This window comes from Akebia trifoliata, chromosome 12 (assembly GCF_017979445.1).
Source record: "Akebia trifoliata isolate Shusen 1 chromosome 12, ASM1797944v1, whole genome shotgun sequence".
NCBI lineage: Eukaryota > Viridiplantae > Streptophyta > Magnoliopsida > Ranunculales > Lardizabalaceae > Akebia > Akebia trifoliata.
The window spans coordinates 20,747,401-20,771,638 of NC_141386.1; the positions used below are offsets into that span (position 1 = coordinate 20,747,401).

The 24,238-nt window shown below is 36.2% G+C and overlaps 1 pseudogene; it reads right to left on the reverse strand.

The window, feature by feature from the left end:
* Positions 1-23,231, reverse strand: part of LOC147389048 (protein NRT1/ PTR FAMILY 6.2-like) — an 88,754-nt pseudogene extending 65,523 nt beyond the window's left edge.
* Between the last annotated feature and the right edge of the window lie 1,007 nt (positions 23,232-24,238).

Genomic DNA, 24,238 nt, shown 5'->3' on the forward strand with positions numbered 1-24,238 from the left:
CTAATTCACAAAATTTTGATTTTTCGATCCATTTTTGGGGTTTTTCTTTCGTACCTACCCACGAGTTTCTTGTTAAAACATGATAAAAACACATCAAATCTCTAATTCTAACATGAATTTAAAATCAAATGCAAGATTTCTACGATTTATAAATACCACACATATTCGTAAAAAGTTCCTAAATGCACATTTTGAAATCTAAAGTTACTACTAAGAATCGAAAGTCTCCTATTTGGTTTGTGGTTGTCAAGGGTGATGAACTAACACAACGATCCAAGTGAAACTGTAAGAAACTTGAAATTTGACAAACTTGGTTGTCAATGGTCAGGTTGATGTCGAAACCCTCGGTGAAGATGTTCTTCTTCTTCCTACGATGATGAACGACTTCTCCTCTGAATGGGTGAGAATCCAAGTGGGTAATATCGAACCTACACGTTGTTTTTGGGTGAGGAACTAAGAGAAAGAAAAAAAATAAAAGTTGAATGGGGTGAGAACTTAGAGTTCGACAATGCCAATGACTTTTTCTTCTTCGTCGATGATCCACACGGGCTTGATTGTGATAGATTCGGATGAGATTGGGTTGAAACCCTAGGGTTGAGAAAAGGGCTGGTTTGGGTTCTTTAGAGAAAAGATAAATAAATGAGATAAAAAGAAATTAAACTTTATTTTATAAAAGGCTAAGGCACTTTTGACATTTTCCTCTCATTTCTATTTTCAATGGTAACCTGACTATCCGGACTCAAAAAATGGTGAATGAATATTCTATTTCGAATATTTTTTTATTGCGGACCTAACGGTGATGTCAAAATTTTCTAATTCTCACTCTAACTAAATTTTACATTCTTGGGTCCCACTCAACACAAAATTCAAGGATTTATATAACTCTTTCATCTGAACTCGAATTCAAGCTTGCTTACAAGCTAAAGTATATATTTCAACCTTTTTAAATTCAATGGCGAAGTCGATTTTTATTGAAAATGAACATAACAATATTCGAGTATTTTAATCTAAATTTTTTCTTTACAATTTGTCCAAAATTTCATTATCAAGTCCCCTCGAGATACGGGTCAAAAACTCGAGGTATTACAACTAAAATGAATTATAGATCAACACAATGAATTTAAATTATTGATAGTTTCATGTTAGCCTCATAAACTTATTTTAAATAAAACAATACTGTCAACCCAACGGTCTTAATTGATTTAGTAAATTATTATAATATATTTATTTGATAAATCACATATTTGAATGTGCAATCATATCACAAATGGTTACATCTGAATGTATCAAAATATTTTGATATATGAGACTAGCGAGCCATATTACATTTTGAGTGTACATAGCAGTTTATATGCAAATAAAAAACTAACACAGACAACAACTTCTAAAGATATTTTATTGTCATAACAAGTATTAAATCAAGTTAATCAAATTATTTTGATGTATAAAATCAAGTATGAAATCATTAGAGTACAACCACCTAAATAGATCACAGTCTATAACTAAACATTATCTCGTAATGACTTATTTTAATCGAAAAAAAATTAAATTGCTTTCACGTGCATCGCACGTGCAAGGCACACTGCTATGATTGACTATCATTATCTTCCATCATTACCTCTGTATTAACGTATCAATGCATTAAATGTAACATCACTATGAATCCTTTAAATGGTTGAAACGAAACGTCTCTCATTCTTACCCTATTATAAATAAGTGGTTTCCCATCACATTCCCTTTATATTATTCTTCTTCATTTGCACATTCTTCTTCTAGAGCCTTCGATGTTTTTCAGATTTCAAATCATTTTTACATGTCTCAATCTGAGGTAATTTTCTCCACATCTCACTTTTTACTTTTCTGTAATTATCATTTCTTTAATGGCCATCAACATTACTCGATTTTGTAAAGGATTTTTAATCCCCCTCTCTATAACTATTAGGGTTTGCAAACGCTAACAACCCTAATGAATGTAATCAGGGAGGGATTTTAGTTTTTGTTAGCCAAATTAAGGCTGGCCTAAGCTTCCCTTTCTCTCCCTTCATCAGGGAGGTGTTGAGCAAAATTAGTAGGGCCCTTGGCCAGATGTTAAGCAACTTTTACCGCCTAGTAGAGAAGGAGGAGGAATTGGGGATTACCCTCAATGACTTCCTCTCTAGATACAATCTGAAGGTTATTCTTCAACGCCATGTGTCGTACTCGTTGTCCTCTAAAAGTGTAGCTATAGCGCTGGTACCATCTCTTCCTAGTATTGACAAAAAGTAGTATAAGAACCCCCTAATCATCTATGGGGATTGAGAGTTTGGCTTTACGGTCTCTCGTGAGGGATTTAGGATTCTTTAAACCTTTCAAGGTAAGTTATGCCTCTAGATCTTGTTGTTGTTTGCTTCTATTACATTCTGGTTGTGCAAGTTTGTCTAATCTAATCTTGGCTCTTTTTTTAGATTCTTTTGTTCTTTCTGTTGTAGAGGCTAGGACTGAACAGCTCAAAACCACTAGAGTGAGGTAGAAGGTGGCAGTGGAAGTCCAAATTAGAGTGATCGAAAGAGAGCAAACCTTTCCGTATGGATACCTTGTGTTAAAAAACTTAACACCCCTCTAAAAAGGAAAAGTGTGTTAACTCGATTTTTGATTGAACACCGAACTACTTCCCTCAACAATGATCTGAATCATTGTAATCCAATGAAATTAATTAGAATTTGAAGAGAGTTTGGAGGCATCATGCTATACTCGAGTTGACTTGCTAGCCCTTTCAATAAAAAAAATAATGTCTTCTAAATTGGAAATTCGAACCTACTCAATGATTTATGCATGGTTTTAAATCGATTAGCAATGAGAAGCTATAAGAAATCAAAAGATTCATATCAAATTTGGTCTCTCGAGGACCCTCGGTGTCTCGAGTACTTAATTAATATCAAGTTGATCCTTCAACTTAAAATTGAAACAAGCTTCGACCTCACTCCAAACCTATAAATAAACTTGAGTTAGTGCCTTATTATGAAAAAACCATACAATAGAATGAAGTTCACCTCTAATTAGATTTATGATTCAAATTTATTTCGTTGTTACTGTTCTTCTAAAATAGAAAATTCATTCTTGACTATGATCAAGTAAGAACCGTGGATGTTTTAGAAAATAAATTGGCTACTGGGCTATCCCTTCAAAATTAAGGGTGCAAATCTTCTGTTTCTTTCTTCAAATCGCATCAAGAAGGAGTGGTGGTAAAAGTGTATAAAGGCTTGGGCATGCGTATAACTTAGAAGAATCGAGAAAGAGGAGATAGGTAAGTGGCACAGACGGATTCAAACTGCACAAGAGCGAGAGGTTGATGAAGAGAGGGAAGAGAGATGATTTTTTTTTTGGAGATTCAAAGAAAGGGCAATGGAGGTCTAGTTGCTAGTTTCTTAATGTAGAAAGTTGGATTCTCCCCCCTCTTTACGAGCTCTACCTCCCTCTTTTATAAATTTTTTTATACATGTTCTACTTGTTCTCCTTGATTTCCATTGCAGATTTTTGAGATTGTTTGTTTGTTTCTCTTTCCTCTTTGATAACTAACATGAGATTGTCCTTAGAATCCAAGGTTTCTAAATTTATTGATGCCAAAGAAAATGGAAAAATCCTTGTAGGGTTTCTTTTTTATTTTTTAATCTTTCTATATGATCCGTGGGATCTATGGGAGTAGGATATTTCATACTTTCCAAAAGTTTGGTTGGAATCTTATGTTTTCTATATCACCTCTCAATCAATACCTCCACTGTTGTGTTTTGTCATTAGATTCCTAAATATCTTTTTTATTTTGCAAATTTTCATTTGGTTTAACTTGAGATATTGCTGAGATTATTGGAATCTAAGGTGTTGTTTATTAAACTGAAAAAAATAAGTGTTGAATAGCATTAAGCGCTAAAACTTATAGGCCCTGAATTTAAGTGCTGAAGAAGTTGTTTTTTTAGATGTTGAATCATATTTGTTACACATTGCTAAAGTTGGTAAATTGTCTTTGTTACCCTTACAATCATATTATACATTGTTTTCATGTTTCAAATGCCTATTTCTTACCAAACACAATAAAATATATTATTTCTTATAAAATTAAAATACAATTCATTTTTAAATAATAAATAATACTCAAATCTTCAATTTATAAATAATAGTTTCTATTTATACAAGCCCACAAATTTCAAATTAAAAATAATAATGTCATACAAGTCACCAAAATTTAAAATCAACATTAAAATAACTTAATTTTGGATGAATAATTTTTTGATGGAAATGAAGGATGTGTAATTATAAAAGCACCCTATGAATTAATAAGGGCAACCCACACCATAGCCAATTTTTTATTTTATTTTATATTGGTTAGAGTTTTTGGAATGAGCAAATTTTTAGTGAGGATGATCTATATGGTCTAGAGATCATCCTCACCAAAAATCAATGCATTTTGAAATTTCTAACTCGTCAAAAATAGTTTTTTTTTAAAAAGGGACAATTTACGGTTCTTGAACTTGTTTTGATAGGGTAAGAAGTTTCAGGATGTGCTGATTTTTGGTGAGGATGATCACCTCATTGTAGAAATCATCCTCATCAAAAATCAACTTATTCCAAAACTTTTAACCCATACAAGACAAATAATTTAGTCATGGTGTAGGTTTATTAATTTGTGGGGTGCTTATATACTAATGATGAGATCATCCTCACAAAAATCAACTCATTCCAAAACTTTTAACCCATATAAGACAAAATAATTTAGCCATGATGTGGGTTTATTAATTTGTGGGGTGGTTGTATATTTATCCATGAGATATAAAAGGTAATATCCTTTTAAGAATAAAGGCATACTTGTCCATACTCAAAAAAATGAAGGGCATACTTGTCTATGTCGAAAAAAGCGATGTGCTTACCGCTTCAGCACATTTTTTCAGCATCAAAATAGTGTTGAATTTTTTTCACTTATTTTCAGCAATAAACGCTGAAAATATAGAGTAAAAAAACACGCTATTTTGACAAAAATTGCTGAATTTAAATTTTTTCAACAATAAGCGCTGAAAAATAGCGTAAACAAACACTACCTAAGAAAGCTTCCATTTCCTTAGCTTGACCCGGTCAACCCAGGTTTCCACATTGATATTTCTTGATTTGCTTCCAATTTCGAAGGGACCCACCCATAACTTTGATTACTAAAATCATAAGTCCCATGAAATGATTTTTAATTTTCTTTTAATTATCTAAGTTATTGGTTTGTCAAAGTCTTTTATTTATTTATTTCTTATTTTTAACTTTAGTTATTTCTTAAAATTTCTTGAAATATTGTTATTTTTAATCTTTTAAAAATTTTATTTGTTTGTTCTTTTTCTAGATTTCTTTTACTTTATCTAAGTTTAAATTCTTAGTTTGTCTAGTTTTATATTTTTAATCTGTTTAAGATGTTTAGGATTGCGTCGAAAGAAATTATCATTTTTCCCTTGCAGAGTGGTCTTCTAATTAGGATACGTTTTTGTTTTTGGGAAGGGGGGTTTAAAATGTCTCAAGATATAGTTTTTGTGATCATGATTTTGTTAAAATATTGGTTCCGAGTTTTTTGTGACTTTTCGATGTGTAATGTGGGTGCGGACCCCATAAAGGACAATTTGTAAAATTTGTGGAATGGATGGTTTTGTCCGGAGTTATGTGTTTTGAGGGCATTCCTAACTACAATAGGGTCTCGAGTAGTAATTCGGGAGTGTAACATCCCGAGTTTTTGAATTATATCTCGAGAAAATCTAATTGTGAATTTCGAAAAAATTTTAAAAGAAGGACTTAGGGTAAAATACTCGAATTTTGGTCTGTTCATTTTTAACGAATTTTGACTTCTCCATTAGGTTTAAAATGATAAAAATATATACTTTAGCCTATAAGAACGTTCAAATTCAAGTTCGGATGAGAAAGTTATAAAATCCTCGAATTTCGTGTTAAGTGGGACCCAAAACAGTGAATTTTCGATAGAGGAAGAATCAAAAAAATTTAACTATACCATGAGGTCCACAATAAAAAAATTTTCGAAATGGAGTACTCATATGTCAATTTTCAAGTTCGAATAGTCAAGATTTTGTCGAAAATGTAAACGAAGGAAAAATACAAAAATGCCGTCAGCTTTTATTATAAAAAGAACCAACTCATTATTTTATTCATTTTCTCCTCTCCAACTCACAAAGAATCAGCCCATTCTCCAACCCTAGGGTTTCAACCCTTCCCATCAAGATCTATCGCAAGCGAGCCCGAACTCGACCATTGGCACCCGAGTTCAACCACTATCGGAACTTCGAGCCGCCGAACATTGACCATTTGTGTTGGTTCATCGCCATTGGCAATCACAAATCAAGTAGGGGACTTTCAACTCTTATTAATAACAGTAGATTTTGGAAAAATTGCATTTAGGGATCTTTCGAAACTTTTGTTGTGTTTTAAAAATCGTAGAATGTTGTTGTAGTTGCTTCAAATTCATGCTAGACTTAAGGTATTTGATGTATTCTATCGTGATTTAATTATTGGATCTGTGGGTGGGTTATTAAAATCGAAAACGAGCGAAAAAAGAAGAAAAAATAAAAAATTCACGAAATTCCAGTGCTCTGATGGTGCCACCGTGTGCCGGTGTGCACTATTCACAGGGCTACCTTGAAAATCAAAAAGTGCTCGAAATTTTTTTCTGATATTGTTTTTGGATTCCTCATACTTTTAACATATCAAATCGACTACTTATGGTCCCCGTAACTCCTTCAAACGAAGTGGAAAAATAATAAACAAATTTTCACGACGGAAATGTTTTAAGTATTCGCGTGATATCTTTTCCATTTCTTTGAATTAGGTTACAAAATTACATGACTCTTTTTATATTATCGAGGGCCTTCATTTACAAGAATCCACTTTCAATTTCAACAATTTTAAAAAATCAAGTTTTCGACACTTAGCCAAATTTTTAACGATTTTTCTAGTTTTGGCAATTTGCCTTCGCATACCTGTTGGGACCTCGTTTTGAACAAAACTTGATGGTTTTCGATGGAAAAACTAAAAATGACTTTTAAAGATTAAAAATAAATGATTTGAGTTGAAAAGATAAAAAGTGAGAATGTCGAGAGAATGAAAAAAAGGGGATGAATCGGTAAAATGTTAGAGTCATACCCGAGGGGTGATGTCTGCATTTTACATTGTATGTTGTATGTAAGTTGGTGAAAGGATATCTAGGTTATTAATGAAAGTGTTGCATGTTTATTTAAATTTATGTTGACGCAGAGGCTCCGAGTATTGTTGTTTATTTTAGGCCAGGTGGCCACAGTTGCATGGTAAGAATTGGATATCCACTCTCAACCCTGTTTTGTTAATTTCTTTTTTGTTTTAAATGAAAACCAATATATATATGTAGCTATTTTGTGAGTTGTTAAAGGGTCTGTGAATGCTTGAAGGGATAGTGCGTCACATCATCCGGACGGATGTACTATCCTGGGATGTACGGTAGGGACCACCAAGCTCATAGTGGTATGGGATGCGTACGAGAATGGAGTCACAACTGGAATCCGGGTCCATTCCTTTCTTATCTTTACCAGTGAACTTGTATTATAAAGGTGGTCGTATACAAGTGGAGTATTATTTTGGGAATCACATGCACGCCTGATAGGCATAGACGAAGATGATTAGTCAGTGATCACTAAAAATCTAGTAGTAGTCGAACGTTCTAACACATCGAAAAGAGACCCATTTCTTACGATCACGTCAAACGGCCCGCCTGAGCCGGATAAATGGTCACCAGTGTGGTAAGAGCAGCGATCGACCACAAAATCAAAAATTAAAAGCCAGATTTATGTTGTAACATCATGTCTCGATTGGGAGCGATCCAGTGGTGAATCCCAACTATCTGATTCCACTACTCCGCCAACTTGTATTATGTATCTGTTGTTATATTTTGAATTATAAACTTCAAAGCATGTTTGTTATTTCAATGTGATAAATCGTAGTTGTATAACAAAATGAAAATGTATAGTGAGTACTGATGATTGATGCCATGTGAATCTTTAAAATTATTTAGTTGCTCATCACTGGCTATACATACCAGTTAACCATAGTTTTAATAATAAAACTTTCATGTATTGAAATGTTTCAGTATGCTTACTCGTACATATTAGGTGAGATTTTTAGTAGGGGCTATTTGTGGACCTACTGGGTAACCATTATTACTCACCCTTTCCTTCCTATTTTTTTTAGTTTCAGAGCCTGCAGCCGGAGAGGCAGTCCTAGAGTCGTCTAGCGAGGATTACCTGGTAGGTCATATTGACGACCAGAGTCCGTTACCCAGTGAGCACCATGACTATTTCTACTAGGAGTTCGTTCGTCCTAGGAGCGGTATATGTTCTTTTTGGGGCTGAGTGCTAGGTCTATGTTAGAGTGAGGAAATCTTTGTAATCCTGTATATTTTCTTCTTTTTGCGTAACTCTGATCAAATTCTACGTTATTCGCAGTTTACTATCTTCCGTACTTTGTATATTTTGGTTCATTGTCATATGCAGGATCTGTTGGTTATCGATTTTTCTTTGTTCTGAGTTCCGTAGAACGCTAACATAAACGGAAGAAACTGTCCAAACTTCAAGGTTCGACCTCAGGATTTGTGTTAGCGTTTGGCGGGGCGTCACAGGGAATTAGGGGCATTTCATCATTTTTTAAAATTCTTAGATTTTGGTATAATACTTATTTGGTTTTAGGTCTTTATTTCAAATTTTCGAGTTGAGTTTTCCTAGCATAGTGTAGTCTCTAGGGGTATGTCCAATGTGGGGGTATTTTGGTTAATTTTTTTAAAAAAATTAAAATTTTGAGAAAGATTTCGTTCTGCCCTGGTATGATTATTTCTAAGTCTTGAGGTCCAATTTTCCTAGTATTGCAAGATTTCTAGAGTTGTCAAAATATATAGTACCTCTAAGCGTGTGTACTTTTTAAATCGAATGAAAAATATAGTGGTGATCCTAAATGTGTGTTGCAATACCCTGAGTTTTTAATTTGTATCTCAAGAAAATCAAATAGTTTAATTTCTTCTCTTCAACGAAACCCAAAGCTCAGCCAATCAAACCTCCAAAGATTTCCACTGTCTTTTCATCTAGATTTGTCACGAACATAACATCGTTGAACCTCGATCAAGAACGAAAAATTGTTGGCATTGACAAGCTCTACAACCTCACCATCGTTAATCCTCATTTTCCATTCTTCTTTTTATTCTCTCACAAAAAACAAACGAGTAGGTTTCGATACACTCTACTCAAGGCTTCACCTATTTAGATGAAGATTCATCCTCCATCGTAGAAAGGAAAGGAAGTATTGTCATCAAGAGTTTCGTAGCCACCCAATTGTTTGGCACCCAAGTCCACCCAACCTCGATTTTCACATATCTAATTTTGACTTTCGTGGTAGTTCATCATTTTCTACAACCATAATCTTTGGTATGGGTCTCTAAATTTCTATTGGTAATTGTAAAATTACGAAAATTACTTCTAAGGCTTTTATTAAACTTATGATGTGTTTTAAATTGTAGAATTCTTTGCATTTATTTTCAAATTCATGCGAGACCTATGTGTTGATGTGTTTTAATCGCATTTTATAACAAATTATTCGTAGGTGGGATAATGGATTGAAGAACTGTTGAAAAATTCAAAAAATTGGACGAAAATCTAGATTTCGAGCATACTTCCGGTTTTATTAGCAGGACTGGTGGTGCCACCATCACTTTTTGCAGGCCAATTTAGCAGTGCCACCTCCAGAAACATGGTTCTACCAACGCCAACTACCGCCAGAGCTGATTTTGATGATTCAATTTATGCATCTTTTTGGGATCCCATTTTGACTAAATTTGTTATAGGTTTCAGTTAAAATGTCAAAAATAAATTTTAAAATAATTGGCATTAAATGGATTTACGTAGCTTGATAAATTTTGGAAAAAAGAAATGATATTCGAAAAACCGAGAAGTGAAACACTAGAAAAAAGGGGAAATAGGGTGAAACGATAAAATTTCAGAATCACACTCGAGGGGTGATGTCGATATTTTACAGTGTTATTGTAGCGCCCCGCCAAACGCTAACACAAATCCCAAGGCCGCCTCGAGGCACTAGGTGGCTCCTCGAAATTTCGGCATGGACTCCTCTGGTTATGTTAGCGTTTCACGGAACTCAAACCTGATAAAACAATAACCAAAATAAATCATGTATATAACATGTGAAAAAAACATACAAGGTATGGAAGAGACTGAGTGATGAATGGCGTAAAGTAAGATTAGGGTGATGCAAAATGGTAAAATATACAGGATTACAAAAATTTATCCTCGCTCTAACATAGTCCTAGCACTTGGTCCCAAAACATAGACCTCTCCTAGGACGAATAGACTCTTAATAGAAGTAATCATGAAGCTCACCGGGTAAGGGACACTGGTCGTCGATCTGACCAACTAGATGCTCTTCAGCGGATGACTCAACACTCGCTTCTCCAAGCACAGGCTTTGCAACTAAAAAAAATAGAAGGAAAGGGTGAGTAACAATAGTTACCCAGTAAGTCCACAAACAATTCCTACCAATAACCTCACCTAACGTGATCGAATAATCATACTGTATTATTTCAAAACATGCAAGCTTTACAATTGAAACTACGAATAACTAGTACATATAGCCAGGGATGAGTAACTAAACAGTTTAAAAGTAACACATAACATCAATCATCTATACTCATTATACATTTTTCATTTATGCAAATACAGTTGGCAACATTGAAATAATAGACATGCTTTTCAGTTTATAATTCAAAATATAGTAACAGATACATAATACAAGTGGTGGAGTAATGGAATTTGAGCATTGGGATTCATGACTGGATCGTTCCCAGTCAGGACATGATGTTACAACATAAATCTGGCTTTTAGTTCCTGATTTTGTGGCCGATCGCTGTACTTAACAAACTGGTGACCATTTATCCGGCTCAGGCTGGCCGTTTGACGTGACCGTAAGCAATGAGTCTCTTTTCGATGTGTCAGAACGTTTGACTACTACTAGATTGTTAGTGATCACTAACCAATCATCTTCGTCTATACCTATCAGGCGTGCATGTGATTCCCAATGACACTCCACTCGTATACGACCACCTTTACAATACACGTTCACTGGTAAAGGTAAGAAATGAATGAACCCAGATTTCAGTTGTGACTCCACTTTCATACGCGTCCCATACCACATATGAGCTTGGTGGTCCCTACCGTACATCCCAGGATAGTGCACCCCTTCGTATGATGTGACACACTATCCCTTCAGGCATTCACAAACCCTTTAACAACTCACAAAATAGTTACGTATATATATAGTTTTTCATTTAAAATAAAAGATAAATTAACAGAACAGGGTTGAGAATGGATATCCAGTTCCTACCATGCAACTGTCGCCACCCGGCCTAAAAATAAATAACAGTACTCAGCGCACGCGTTAACATAATTAGAAATAAAAATGCAACCCTTTCATTAATAACCTAGATATCCTTTCACCCCTTGGGTGTGATTATGACATTTTACCGTTCATTCCCTTTTCCCATTCTCTTAACATTCTCAATTTTCATCCTTTCAAATCAACCATCCATTTCTAATCTTTTAAAGTCATTCTTTTGGTCTTTCCATTGAAAACCATCAAAGTTTATTAAAAAACAAGGTCCCGGCGATGCACGAGACCAAAGCTGTTAAAAATAAGGAAAGCTGGTGAAAATTTGGCTAAGTGTAAGAAACTCAATTTTTTCAAAGTTCTCAAAATTGAAAATGGATTTTTTGAAATAAAAGTATCGATCACGAGATTTGACACCATATAGTTTTTGTAATCCAATTCAAAGTTATGTGAAAGTTATTACATTTTGAAAACTTGTCGAAAACTACGTTTTGTTCTTGAAAACAAAATTTGGATTTTGATCCTTTGAGATTTGGATCTCGAAACCATTCCCATTGTTCCGAAATGGGGGGTAAAATCTTAATTTCATTAAAGAACTTAAAGAGGACATTTACTTAAATATTTTTAATGAAATGAAGGGTGAGAAATAGTGTATAAGGTGTGAGGAGGTCAAGCCAAGAGTCAGAACACAGTTCTGAAGAGAACTGTTTCAGTCGGTAGCTGTCGGTGGCAGAACCATTGTTCTGTCAGTGGAATTGACAAAATACTCATCGGCAGGTGTTGGTGGGACCGACGGCATCTGCCTATAGAACAAAATTTTTGACGATTTCTTGGTTTCGTTGCTGGAAAAATCCTCATTCTGTCGGTGGGACCGACAGAATGCCTTCGGCACATACCGGTGGCACCGACCCTTCCTGCCTACAGCCTGAACCTCACTCGTGATTTTTAGGTTTTTCGATCCCTTCTTTGGATCTTTGTTCCATTCCTCAAACCTTTCAACCCACTCCCGAATTAAATGTTTAAAACATGAATAAAATACATCATATCTCTATTCCTAGCATGAATTTCAATTCAAACAAAGATTTCTACGATTTAGAACAAATAATAAGTTTTGTTAAAACAACCTAAATGCACATTTCGAAAATCTAAAGTTACCAATAGGAATTGAAAGTCTCCTACTTCTTTGTGGACGTCAAAGGTGATGAACTCGTACAAGGATCAAAGTTGTGGTGAAAGAGTTGGTGTTGAGCTGAGTTTGATGCAAAGAGGACGAGGGTTTGAAACTCCTTCGACAACGGCACTCTCCTCCACTTCTACCCTAGAAAACAAGCCTCCACTAACAAGGTGAAGCTCCAAGTATGATGATACCCTAAGCTACTCACTGATTTCTGATGGAAGGTGAGGAAACGAACGTGAATGGGCTATCAAAGAGGGTGAGGTTGTAGCTCTCGTCGTAGTCGACAACTTTGTCTTCTTCGTCGGGATTCAACGTTCCTTCCTTCTCAATGAATCTTGAGGTGAAGAGAGGAAAACCTAGGTTGAGAAAGAGCTGATGTTTGATTTCTTTAGTGAAAAGGACAAATGAAATGAGATAAAAGAAAATCAGATTTTCTTTTATAACCAAACTAAGGGCATACTTGTAATTTTCCCCTCATTTCTAGTTTCGACCGTAACTTGACTATCCGGACTCGAAAAATGACAAACAAGTATACCATTTCGAATAATTTTTCGTTGCGGACTTAATGGTGTCATCCAATTTTCCTGATTCTCGTTCTAACAAAATTTTACTATTTTGGGTCCCACTTACGCGAAATTCGAGGATTTATTAACCTTTTCACCCAAATTCAGATTCAAACTTGCTTATAGGCCAAAGTATATATTTCAATCGTTTTGAAACTAATGGTGAAATTGATTTTCAACAAAAATGAACATAGCATAATCCGGGTACTTTACTCTAAGTTTCCTTTTTAGAATATTCTTCAAATAAATACTATCTAATCTCCTCGAAATACGAGTTAAAAAATACGGGATGTTACAGTTGTGTTATGTGTGGGTTGATGAACGGATTTCCAAGGTAATTTACTTTCAAGTACATGTTTATTTACTTTTTGTTAGCGCAAGGCGCTGATTTAATTTCCATACTGTTATTTAATTTAAACCAGAGAGCCACAATTGCATGGTAGGAAATTGGATACCTATTCTCAACTCTATAATGTTAAGTTCTTATTTGTTTTCAAAGAAAAATGATATATATATTGTAGACACCCCAATTTGAACGTGCCCCTAATTGAAAGGGCCTAAAAATATCAATTTTCTAAATAAAATTGGCCAACGGACCTCAAAAACCCGAATCACTAAAACATGAAATTTTGTATCAAATTGAGGGTCCCTAAGACGTCCTAAAGGTCTAATGGGCCCACCAAAAGGACTTGGCGTACCCTCACCTTCCCTGCCTTTTACCGTTCCACCCTCAAAATCGAATTACCCCAAGCCCGCTCGAAGCCCACGAACCCTCAACTTACAAAAATGCATTTCTCACCTCATTCAATCTAACATAAACTTAATCCCACACCACCTAAACCCTAAAACACTGAAAATACGTGCTTCGTACCATATCTAGTCCTAGAGGGGGGGTGAATAGGATAATTAAAATTTCTTTCGATTTATCCAATTTTAACTTAGATTGATAATTTGACTATGTGTTCTAAGTCATTCACTTAGCCTCGATTTGGAACTTATGTCTCTAAGATGCATTTAATGAAAATACACTTGAAATTTAATCATTCATTTAATCATGTCATTCAATGACACATTCATATACGATTTACCTATTCGGCATTTTATGGCATCGCATGACATTCAAAACATTCAAGTGTAAATTGCGGAATTATAAACACATGCACAAAACATACGTCATCTAATAGATCGACAATGTGCTTACATCCATTCTTATGGCAAGTCTCTAGTTTGTAATGCAATTGAAATTTTCTTAGAATATAAACATTCATCGTATGACATACTTAGCATAGTATTCATTCATAACATACATTCATCTAAGTATAAACTAATAGAAGCATTTTCACAAACACGAGACAAGCATTTTATAGTGATTCGGCAACGTGCCTACATCCACTCTCAAGATTCCTACCTAGGAACTTGGTGTTCACTATCAAAGGGGTTTATGGTTCACCTCAAACCTTTTACATAGAATTTTTATACATAGGCTAAATTCTAAAACCTTAAGATCGAGAGAACGCATTCTCTCGAAATTGTGAGTTTTGTTCCTTGGAAACTCACAAACCTCTACTCTTGTCAAGAATCCTCGATTCTAATCAAGAGCTTGGTTTTTGAGGGCTGAACCAAGTAACCACATACATATATTTTTAAAATTAAAAACAAAATCAAAGACTCACTCAACTTCAAAAGATTTGTCAATGGAGATCTTGAGTTCTTGGAGTCCTTGAGCTTACAAGTACGTCTCGACGGTTGGATCTTCCAATCAAGCTTTCGAGTTTGTCGGTTACTTGTAATTACTCCTACCATCATCTCCTTTTTGCTCCTTGCTCTATGAATGTACCAATGTGTGTGCAAGGTGACGTTTGATGGGCGGAGAGGGATCAAATGAGAAGTCTAGGAATGTTGAAGGGTTCACCTAAGTTAGACTTTCATGAAAGTAGAGAAGACTCTCAAAATGTGGAGAGAGGAGAGGCAATCTTCTCTAGGATTGATCCAAAGGAAGGGCTAAGGGTCAAAAGGATTTTCAATGAAGTTTGAGCCCTTCCATGGCTAGAGAGAGGGTTAAAAGTATGTAGAAATGGAGGATTTACTTCTCTCAAGCTTCAACCAACCCAAATGAATAAGTTGGAGTTGTTATATATGAGAAGAGAGCAAATTCGTGGCTCAACGGTCATAAATATGACCGTTTGAGTGCTTGCTGTCGGTGGCACCGTCAGGACTGTCGGTGGCACCGTCAGCCACAAGTAAGGCACATCAGTAAATTATCAAAATGCCCCCGCAGAGTGTTTTGACCATAACTTTCAAATGGTAGCTCCGATTTGTATGCCGTTCGGGGAGCTGATAGATATCACTATTTAGAACATCCCCAAATTTCCACCAAGGGGTGGGCCATGATAAAATGGATAAAATGACCAAAATACCCTTTTTATCATTTTTGGTCAAAACGAGCTTTCGGGAAGTCCGACGTCAAAACGGTTCGAAGGTGTGCTAGATTTTACCTATATAATGACACCTATAAAACACTAATGACTGAAAATGGTTTTAGGGTGGTCAAATCTTTAATGTCCCCTCTATGTCCATATTCGATTCCCAAAAGGTCAGATGAGCGAACGGGTCGAGGAAAGAGTTTTTCTAATTACAACGGGTCGACCTATCAATCATCTAAGTGTTGAAAAATGGTATTAGGTAGTCTCATTACCTCTTAGGCTTTGTGCACACACATGAAAGCTTTTTATCGAGGTATGTACGGTTGAGCAGCTTTAACGGAGTCTTCATATGTCTTCAATAGTAAATCGATCCGACACTCAACATGTGTCTCGGGATTGACAAAATATGGAACTTACAATCTCCCCCTTTGTCAATTACGAGACAAAATCCTAACTAGACCAAAAAGACTGGGAAACATTCCCGGAATGACCAACACAACTTACATCAGATTAGAATCTTACAAAAGTGTTTAAAATTAAAAACCTAAGATTCTAACTGTTTCGCTCCCCTTTGGTACTGCTCCCCCTGAATGATTTACCTATAAAATTCAATTGAGACAGGACACAAGGGTGGAAAGTACATTCTCCCCCTTTTTGTCAGTATTTGACAAAGGGCGTAATCAACCCAATGTCGATACAGATTATATACTAATAAACACAAGGGAATAGTACATATGCACGCAATTAATATGACTATCAGAGCGAAATGCATGATGGTAGCGAACAAGGACATGCCAAATAAAAATATAACTATGAGGCATAGGCATGGCATGTTGATTGGCACAAAGAAAATATAACTAAATAAAGCAATGTCAACCTTGCATATAAGTATGCATAATTTAAATGATATACCAATAATCAATCAAATGCACACAAAACATAACACAATGTTTTACTATTAAGCATTGGCATGGCACGATAAACGACACATAAAGATATTACTCAATGACTCATGGTCGTAACATTGCCAACATGTGCAAAATAATAGAAAATATGCAAATGAGCAATCGAATGCACACGTGATAGTTGTAAATGATGTTACTATTAAGGGACAACTGTATGAAAAATAAATGCCAAAATGATTTAACTATTGAAATATTGGCATAGTATGCTAGCAAGATAATAAAGTATGCAAATAAAAGTATAGGAGTTGTAGCATAATAAACGTGTGAGCAGATTTAAAGAATTACCAATTTGAATACTCACACGAGGCAATTAAATGCATGAATTGTGCCATGTGACCACATTTGATTATTATGCTCTCACCAAATAATTAAAATATGAGGAATATATGTAAGAGAATTAAGTTTGGGAACCCAAGAGTAGAACAAAATATATTTGCCAGTTTTGGCTCAAATTTGGTGGACCAACGGAGTTCCGTGGTGCACACAAGCATCCAATCAGTGTTTGATGCGAAATAAGGAGGCTTGAAATCCTCAAATATACTAATAGACACACGAAAGTGGTTTTCACTCAAGATTTACAAGGTTGATGTAAAAATTGAGAGTCAAAAATTGTCCATCATATGTATGTTCACTAGGGCAATGGTTGACGGGAAGCAATGAGGCTCCATCATCCTTAAATAGTCTCATTTTAAGAACAATATGAGGATACATGTATCCAAATTTACCAATAAACAACAACATGTTCTTGAAATAAGATGGATTTCTGGATAATGTGGCCACACTGACTCCAACAATGTGAAAATTTCTAAAAAGAAGAAATTCATGGAAATGAGGTTTGAACCTCAGATATACCAATAAAAGTACACATACTCGAGAGTCTCGAACTCAAACCAAGTTTAATGTTAAGGAGAAAAAAAATCTTTTCAATCATTGGATGAGTCTATTTTAGAACAAATATGGGTCTATGATCCCAAATTTTCTTAAAAGAACTCGTTCGAACAATAGAACATAAGTTTGGAAGAATAACACACACTACTCACTCAAATTTATCAATTTGGATCAACTTGTGAGTTTTTGGACTCAAGAGTGAATGTCTCCAATAACTATGAGATTTTGGCACGAGAGATGGTGATGACGACAGGAAAGAGATCGGAAATATCTTCTCATCATTTATCGTCGAATCAGTAGAACATATGTCCTTCATTGGTTGATCGTCAACCACAACATCTATTGACTATTGAATGGAGTAAGTTCTCTGATTGGAGATTCAATAAAGACCACTATGAATATATCAACATATAGTCTTGTCATTTCTCAAGTCAATATTTCTCAGGTTTTCATTGTCTCTAAAGAGTATAACATTTATTGTTAAAGACCTTGAAAAACTTGACACTGGAAGGAAAATTATTCCATAGTTTTTCGGTTGTTGATCAACCCTGCTTTAAGATATTCAAAGGAATAAGGTATCAAGCAGTGTTTACAACCTTGACTCAAAAATCTTACTATGAAGCATAACGAGCCATTTCATGCAGAACAGAGTTGATCCTCTCAGCAACACCATAATGCTAAGGGACCTATAGAGATGAGAATTTTTTGTCAGAACATGTAATTATCATAGAGTTAAGTGGGCTGACTATTCAAACTCTCTACCATGATCACTTCAGATCCATCCAACAACGGATTCTATTTCTGTTTGAAGTAGCTTAACGACGTGCTCAAATCCATCAAATGTATCCAATTTATCCTTTAAGAATGCAACCCAACAGAGTTGAAGTGATCATCAACTACTACAAGAAAATATCTCTAACCTCTTAGAATTTGAAATCTTATGGGATCCATAAGATCTGTGGCGCCCCGCCAAACGCTAACACAAATCCCAATGCCAAATCCCAAGGTACTAGGTGGCACCTCGAAATTTCGGCATGGTCTCCTCTGTTTATGTTAACGTTTCACGGAACTCAAACCTGATAAACCAATTTATAATACAACCTGTATATAAAGCTGTAAATACAGGAAATGAACAGCGGAAGACTAAATTACATCTAACATGTAAGTAGATCAGAGTGCGGAAGATTTATCAATATACAGGCTTACCAAAACACTCTCACTCTAACATAGGCCTAAACTCTCAATCCAAAAACTACATACATCCTGGATGAAACTGGCAATTTTAACGGATGTAGCCCTAGTGCTCACCAGGCAATAAACTTTGATCGTCGATCTGATCGACCAGATACCCCTCAATTACTGCCTCTACGCCTGCCTCGACAGCTGCAAGTGCTGAAACTAAAAAAAATAGGAAGGAAAGGGTGAGTAACGAAAGTTACCCAGCAAGTCCACAGCCAATTCCTACTAATAACCCTTCCTAAGCATGATCGAATAAAGCATACTGAATATTTTTAATACATGCAAGGTTTTACAAGGTAAAATACGATCAACTGGTACATATAGCCAGGGATGAGCAACTAAACAGTTTAAAGATTACACATGACATCAATCATCCATACTCATTTTACATTTTCCATTCTATGCAAATACCGTTGACAACATTAAAACGATAGACATGCTTTTCAGTTTATAATTCGAAATATAACAACAGATACATAATACAAGTGGTGGAGAATTGGAATTAAAGAGTTGGGATTCACGACTGGATCGCTCCCAGTCAGGACATGATATTCCTCAATAACATCGTAGTTCCTGATTTTGTGGTTGGTCGTGTCTACCACGCTTGTGGAACCATTTATCCGGCTCAGGCTGGCCGTTTGACGTGACCGTAAGCAATGGGTCTCTTTTCGATGTGTCAGAACGTTTGACTACTACTAGATTGTTAGTGATCACTGACTAATCATCTTCGTCTATGCCTATCAGGCGTGCATGTAATTCCCAAATGACACTCCACTCGTATACGACCACCTTTACAATACACGTTCACTGGTAAAGATAAGAAAGGAATGGACCCGGATTCTAGTTGTGACTCCACTCTCATACGCGTCCCATACCACGTATGAGTTTGGTGGTCCCTACCGTACATCCCAGGATAGTGTACCCCTCCGGATGATGTGACACACTATCCCTTCAGGCATTCACAAACCCTTTAACAGTTCACAAAATAGCTACGTATATATATGATTTTTCATTTAAAACAAAAGAGAAATTAACAGAACAGGGTTGAGAACGGATATCCAGTTCCTACCATGCAACCGTGGCCACCCGGCCTAAAATAAATAACAGTACTCAGCGCACGCGCTAACATAATCGGAAATAAACATGCAACCCTTTCATTAATAACCTGGATATCCTTTCACTAACCTACACATAACATACAATGTAAAATGTAGAAATCACCCCTCGGGCGTGATTCTGACATTTTATCGTTCATTCCCTTTTCCCATTATTTCGACATTCTCATTTTTCATCCTTTCAGATCAACCATTCATTTTCAATCTTTCAAAGTCATTCTTTTAGTCTTTCCATTGAAAACCACCGAAGTTTATTCAAAAATAAGGTCCCGATGATGCACGGGGCAAAAGTTGTTAAAAATAATGAAAGCTGGTGAAATTTGGCTAAGTGTCAGAAACTCAAATTTTCAAAGTTCTCGAAATTAAAAACGGGTTTTTCGAAATGAAAGTCTCGATCATGAGATTCGACACCATATAGTTTTTGTAATCTAATTCAAAGAAATGCGAAAGTTATTTCATTTTGAAAACTTGCCGAAAACGTCGAAAATTACGTTTTGTTCTTTAAACCAAAATTCGGATTTTGATCCTTTGAGATTTGGATCTTAAAACCATTCCCATTGTTCCGAAATGGGGGGTAAAACCTTAATTTCATTAAAGAACTTAAAGTGACATTTACTTAAATGTTTTTAATGAAATAAAGGGTGAGAAATAATGTATAAGGTGTGAGGAGGTCAAGCCAAGAGTCAGAACACTGTTCTGAAGAGAACTGTATCTGTTGGTGGCTGTCGGCGGCAGGAACAAGATGCTGTCGGTGGAACCGACATAATACACATCGGCAGATGTCGGTGGGACCGACGGTCCTACCGACAGTGTAAAATTTCTCGCGCTGTTTAGCTTTGTCAGTGGCAGAAGCTCCATTCTGTCGGTGGGACCGACAGAATGCCTTCGGTAGGTGCCGGTGGAACCGACCCTACCCGCCTACAGCCTGAACCTCACTCTCGATTTTTGGGTTTTTCGATCCCTTTTTCGATTTTCTTTCCATTCTTCGAACCATTCTACCCACCCACGATTTTGTTATCAAAATTCGATCAAACATAAGAAAAACACCCACCTCTACCATGAATTTAAAATCAAACACAAATTTCTATGATTTAAATGCAAACAATAAGTTTTGTTTTAAAACCCTAAATGCATATTTCAGAAATCTAAAGCTACCAATAAGAATTGGAAGTCCCTTACTTGGTTGTGGACGTCGAACGTGATAAACTCACACAATGATCAAGGTTGGTGGCTCGAGAGTCGAGGTTGGGCTGACTTGGATGCCAAATGAGCAAGGGTTCGCAAGGTATCCGACAATGACGTTCTCCTTCTCCTCTATAATGAAGTATAGACTTAGCTCCTAACTCGATGAAGCCCTCGGATGGAATGTGTTGAGGTTTACTCGAGCTACCCGGCTGGTTTTGATGAAGGATGGGGAAAACGAACAAGAATGGGTAAGTAAAGATGGTGAAGTTGTAGCTCTCGACGTGGCCGACAACTTTGTCTTCTTCGTCGATGTTCAACTCGGCTTCGTTTGCGCACAAACTTGATGACAATGGGTCGAAACCCTTGGATTGAAAGTGGCTGTCGTTTGGGTTTCTTAGAGAATGAGAGAAAAATGAAATAAAAGAAAATCAGATTTTTCTTTTATAACACAGCTAAGGGCATACTTGTAATTTCCCCCTTATTTCTAGTTTCGATCGTAACTTAACTATTCGGACTCGGAAAACGACAAACGAATATACCATTTCGAATAATTTTTCGATTCGGATCTAATGGTGTCATCAAATCTTTTTGATTCTCGCTCTAACGAAATTCCACTATTTTGGGTCCCACTTAACACGAAATTCGAGGATTCTATAACTTCTCTATCCGAATTCGAATTCGGACTTGCTTATAGGCTAATGTATATATTTCGATCCTTTTGAATCTAATGGCGAAGTCGATTTTCCTCAAAATTAACCATAGCAATATTCGAGTATTTTACTCTAAGTCTCTCATTCGATATTTTCTTCCAAATCTCACCATTTACTTTCCTCGAGATATGAGTTGAAAATCCGGGATGTTACAAGATCCATGTAAAATAATGCTAGAGGATTTGAGACAGCTAGAATTTTTATCTTTTTGTGGGTACTACAAACTTGTTTACCAATATGATACTTCCTCCACAGACTTATCTAACTTTATTGCCTAACATAGGCAACCTCTAACTAATATTTTTGAAACATGTCGAGACAGGTTCTTGTAGTGAACATGGTCAATATTTGACACCATAACTGGACCTCGTCAACTTGAGCCACATTACTCACACACAGAATGGTGGTTTTTCTGGTGTCTTCAATAACATAACAGTCATCTGATGTGCAGAGATCTCTCATGATCAGTTTTCAATTAATATCTGAGATCTTACACACCTGGCAGTTGCAACTCACCGATTGTTCTCTGTCGCACATTTGAGATGTGCTGAGGAAGTTATATGTCAAACCATCCACACAGAAAATAATTTCAACCTTGGGCATTGCTAATCCATTGACCATATCACCCAACAATCCTACCGATACAACAATCACCAAAGGTGACAGAACCTCCATTAAAATTTGCCAAGAGACTGAATCAACTTTGGCACTGGTCTTGTGTTTGGAGTCACCACTATCCAAATACCATTTTGTGAAATATCTTACCTTAAGAAGGGTGTGAATCACGTGGTACTAGTTATCCATTGATTTAACTTTTCAGTTTAAAACACATTCTTTGGGATGGAGGATTGATTTTAGGAAGAGAATGGATTTACCTATAAAGTTAAGATTTCAACTTCCTTAGTGAGTATTAAGTGGGGGACCTATTTTTCTTTGGTGATCTTAAACTTGAATAAGTCCCTCATAAAATTGTTCACTTTAGGAGGTGAAGAATATCACACTCTCGTGGATATGGTTGACTTTTCTTATTCTACAGATGATCCAACTTTCTGTAAGGGAGTTATCCTAACCCATGCAACTTTTACTCTACCACTGAAGATATACCAATAGAGATTAGGGTGGTTCTGGAGTAAATGGTCTTGAATTCAATTTTAATGTGACCAATTTATCTAGAGAAATTGCAGGTGCCTTTCTCGACTTCTTCATTACAAAAAGAGGCTACTTGAGGACAAGATTGATTTACCAATATCTATTCATCCTCAACTTCATCCAGAAAAAGGATGGAGACTTTGGTGGATGCCATATGGATCTTGATGTGTTACAGTCTTCAACTTTTGAAGATGCTTGTTCAACACCCTCTGACTCATTTGAGTCAACCCACATAGTTTGTGTAGCCAGTTGTTCAGTTGAACCTAGATATTTGGAAATCGATTGTTCTAGGCTTCGAGAAAGAAACTGTGGAAAATTAGCCAATACCTCCATAGTGATAGCATTCAGTATCATCCTTTGACATATATGGAGGTCTACCGATGGATCACCTTCCATTATCAGAATAACTCATTTTACTGAAACAATGTGAACCTCTCTTCATATGGACAAAATTTGTCCCCATCAAAGTCATGACCTCAACATCTAGATCACTCTCACTATTTTCCTCAAGGATGGGAGAAGGAATGAGATGACATGAAATTTACCTATTTAGAGGATAGCTCTGTTAAGGAGTTGTTGATCAAGAGCAAAGAAGCCAAGTGCTTCTAATTTATAGAAATTGCATTTCAACGACTTCTTGTCGATGGCACCGACCAAAAATAACGGTCAAAAATCTTACCGTTGAACACTATCGGAAGCACTGTCGGTGGAACCTCCAAGGGTCATCGGTGGGACCGATGAGCATTATAACGGTGAAACCGGCAGAACTATGCTTCTGCCACCGAAAGATGATTTCTCAATTATTTTTTACGGTGGATGGCGGTGGGACCGACAAGTTATTCATCGGTGGAACCGATGACTATTCTGTAGGTGGAACCGACGAGTTAGAGCTTCTGCCACCGATAAAGGTTTACCCATTCTGATCTATCGGTAGATGACGGTTGGACCGATAAGTTGTTCATCGGTAGAACCGATGACCATTCTGTCGGTGGGACCGACAGTGTTAAGCTTCTGCTACCGATAAGTTGTCTTCCAGTTTGTGCTATCGGTGGCTAACGGTGGATCCTCCACTTCTACCGACAGCCTCAATTTCACTTGAAATCGAGCCATTCTGGGGTGAGCTTTGAACACAAAGTGATGTGCAATACTGGCATGTTCTAAAGCTCCACTTATATGTATAAGTGATTTCGATGATGGTCCATGTCTTTGATTGGGTTTGACACACGAATGATTTGTCGCTAGGTTGTTTCGTGACGATGTGTCTCCATGTGGCTTGAACATGGTTTACCAATGATTGCAACTCGACAATCATATGACTAACTTGGGATTGACAAAACGAGGTACTAACAAGGACCACCGTCTACCCCTTTTAGGGAGGACTTCAAGATGGAACTTAACCATGG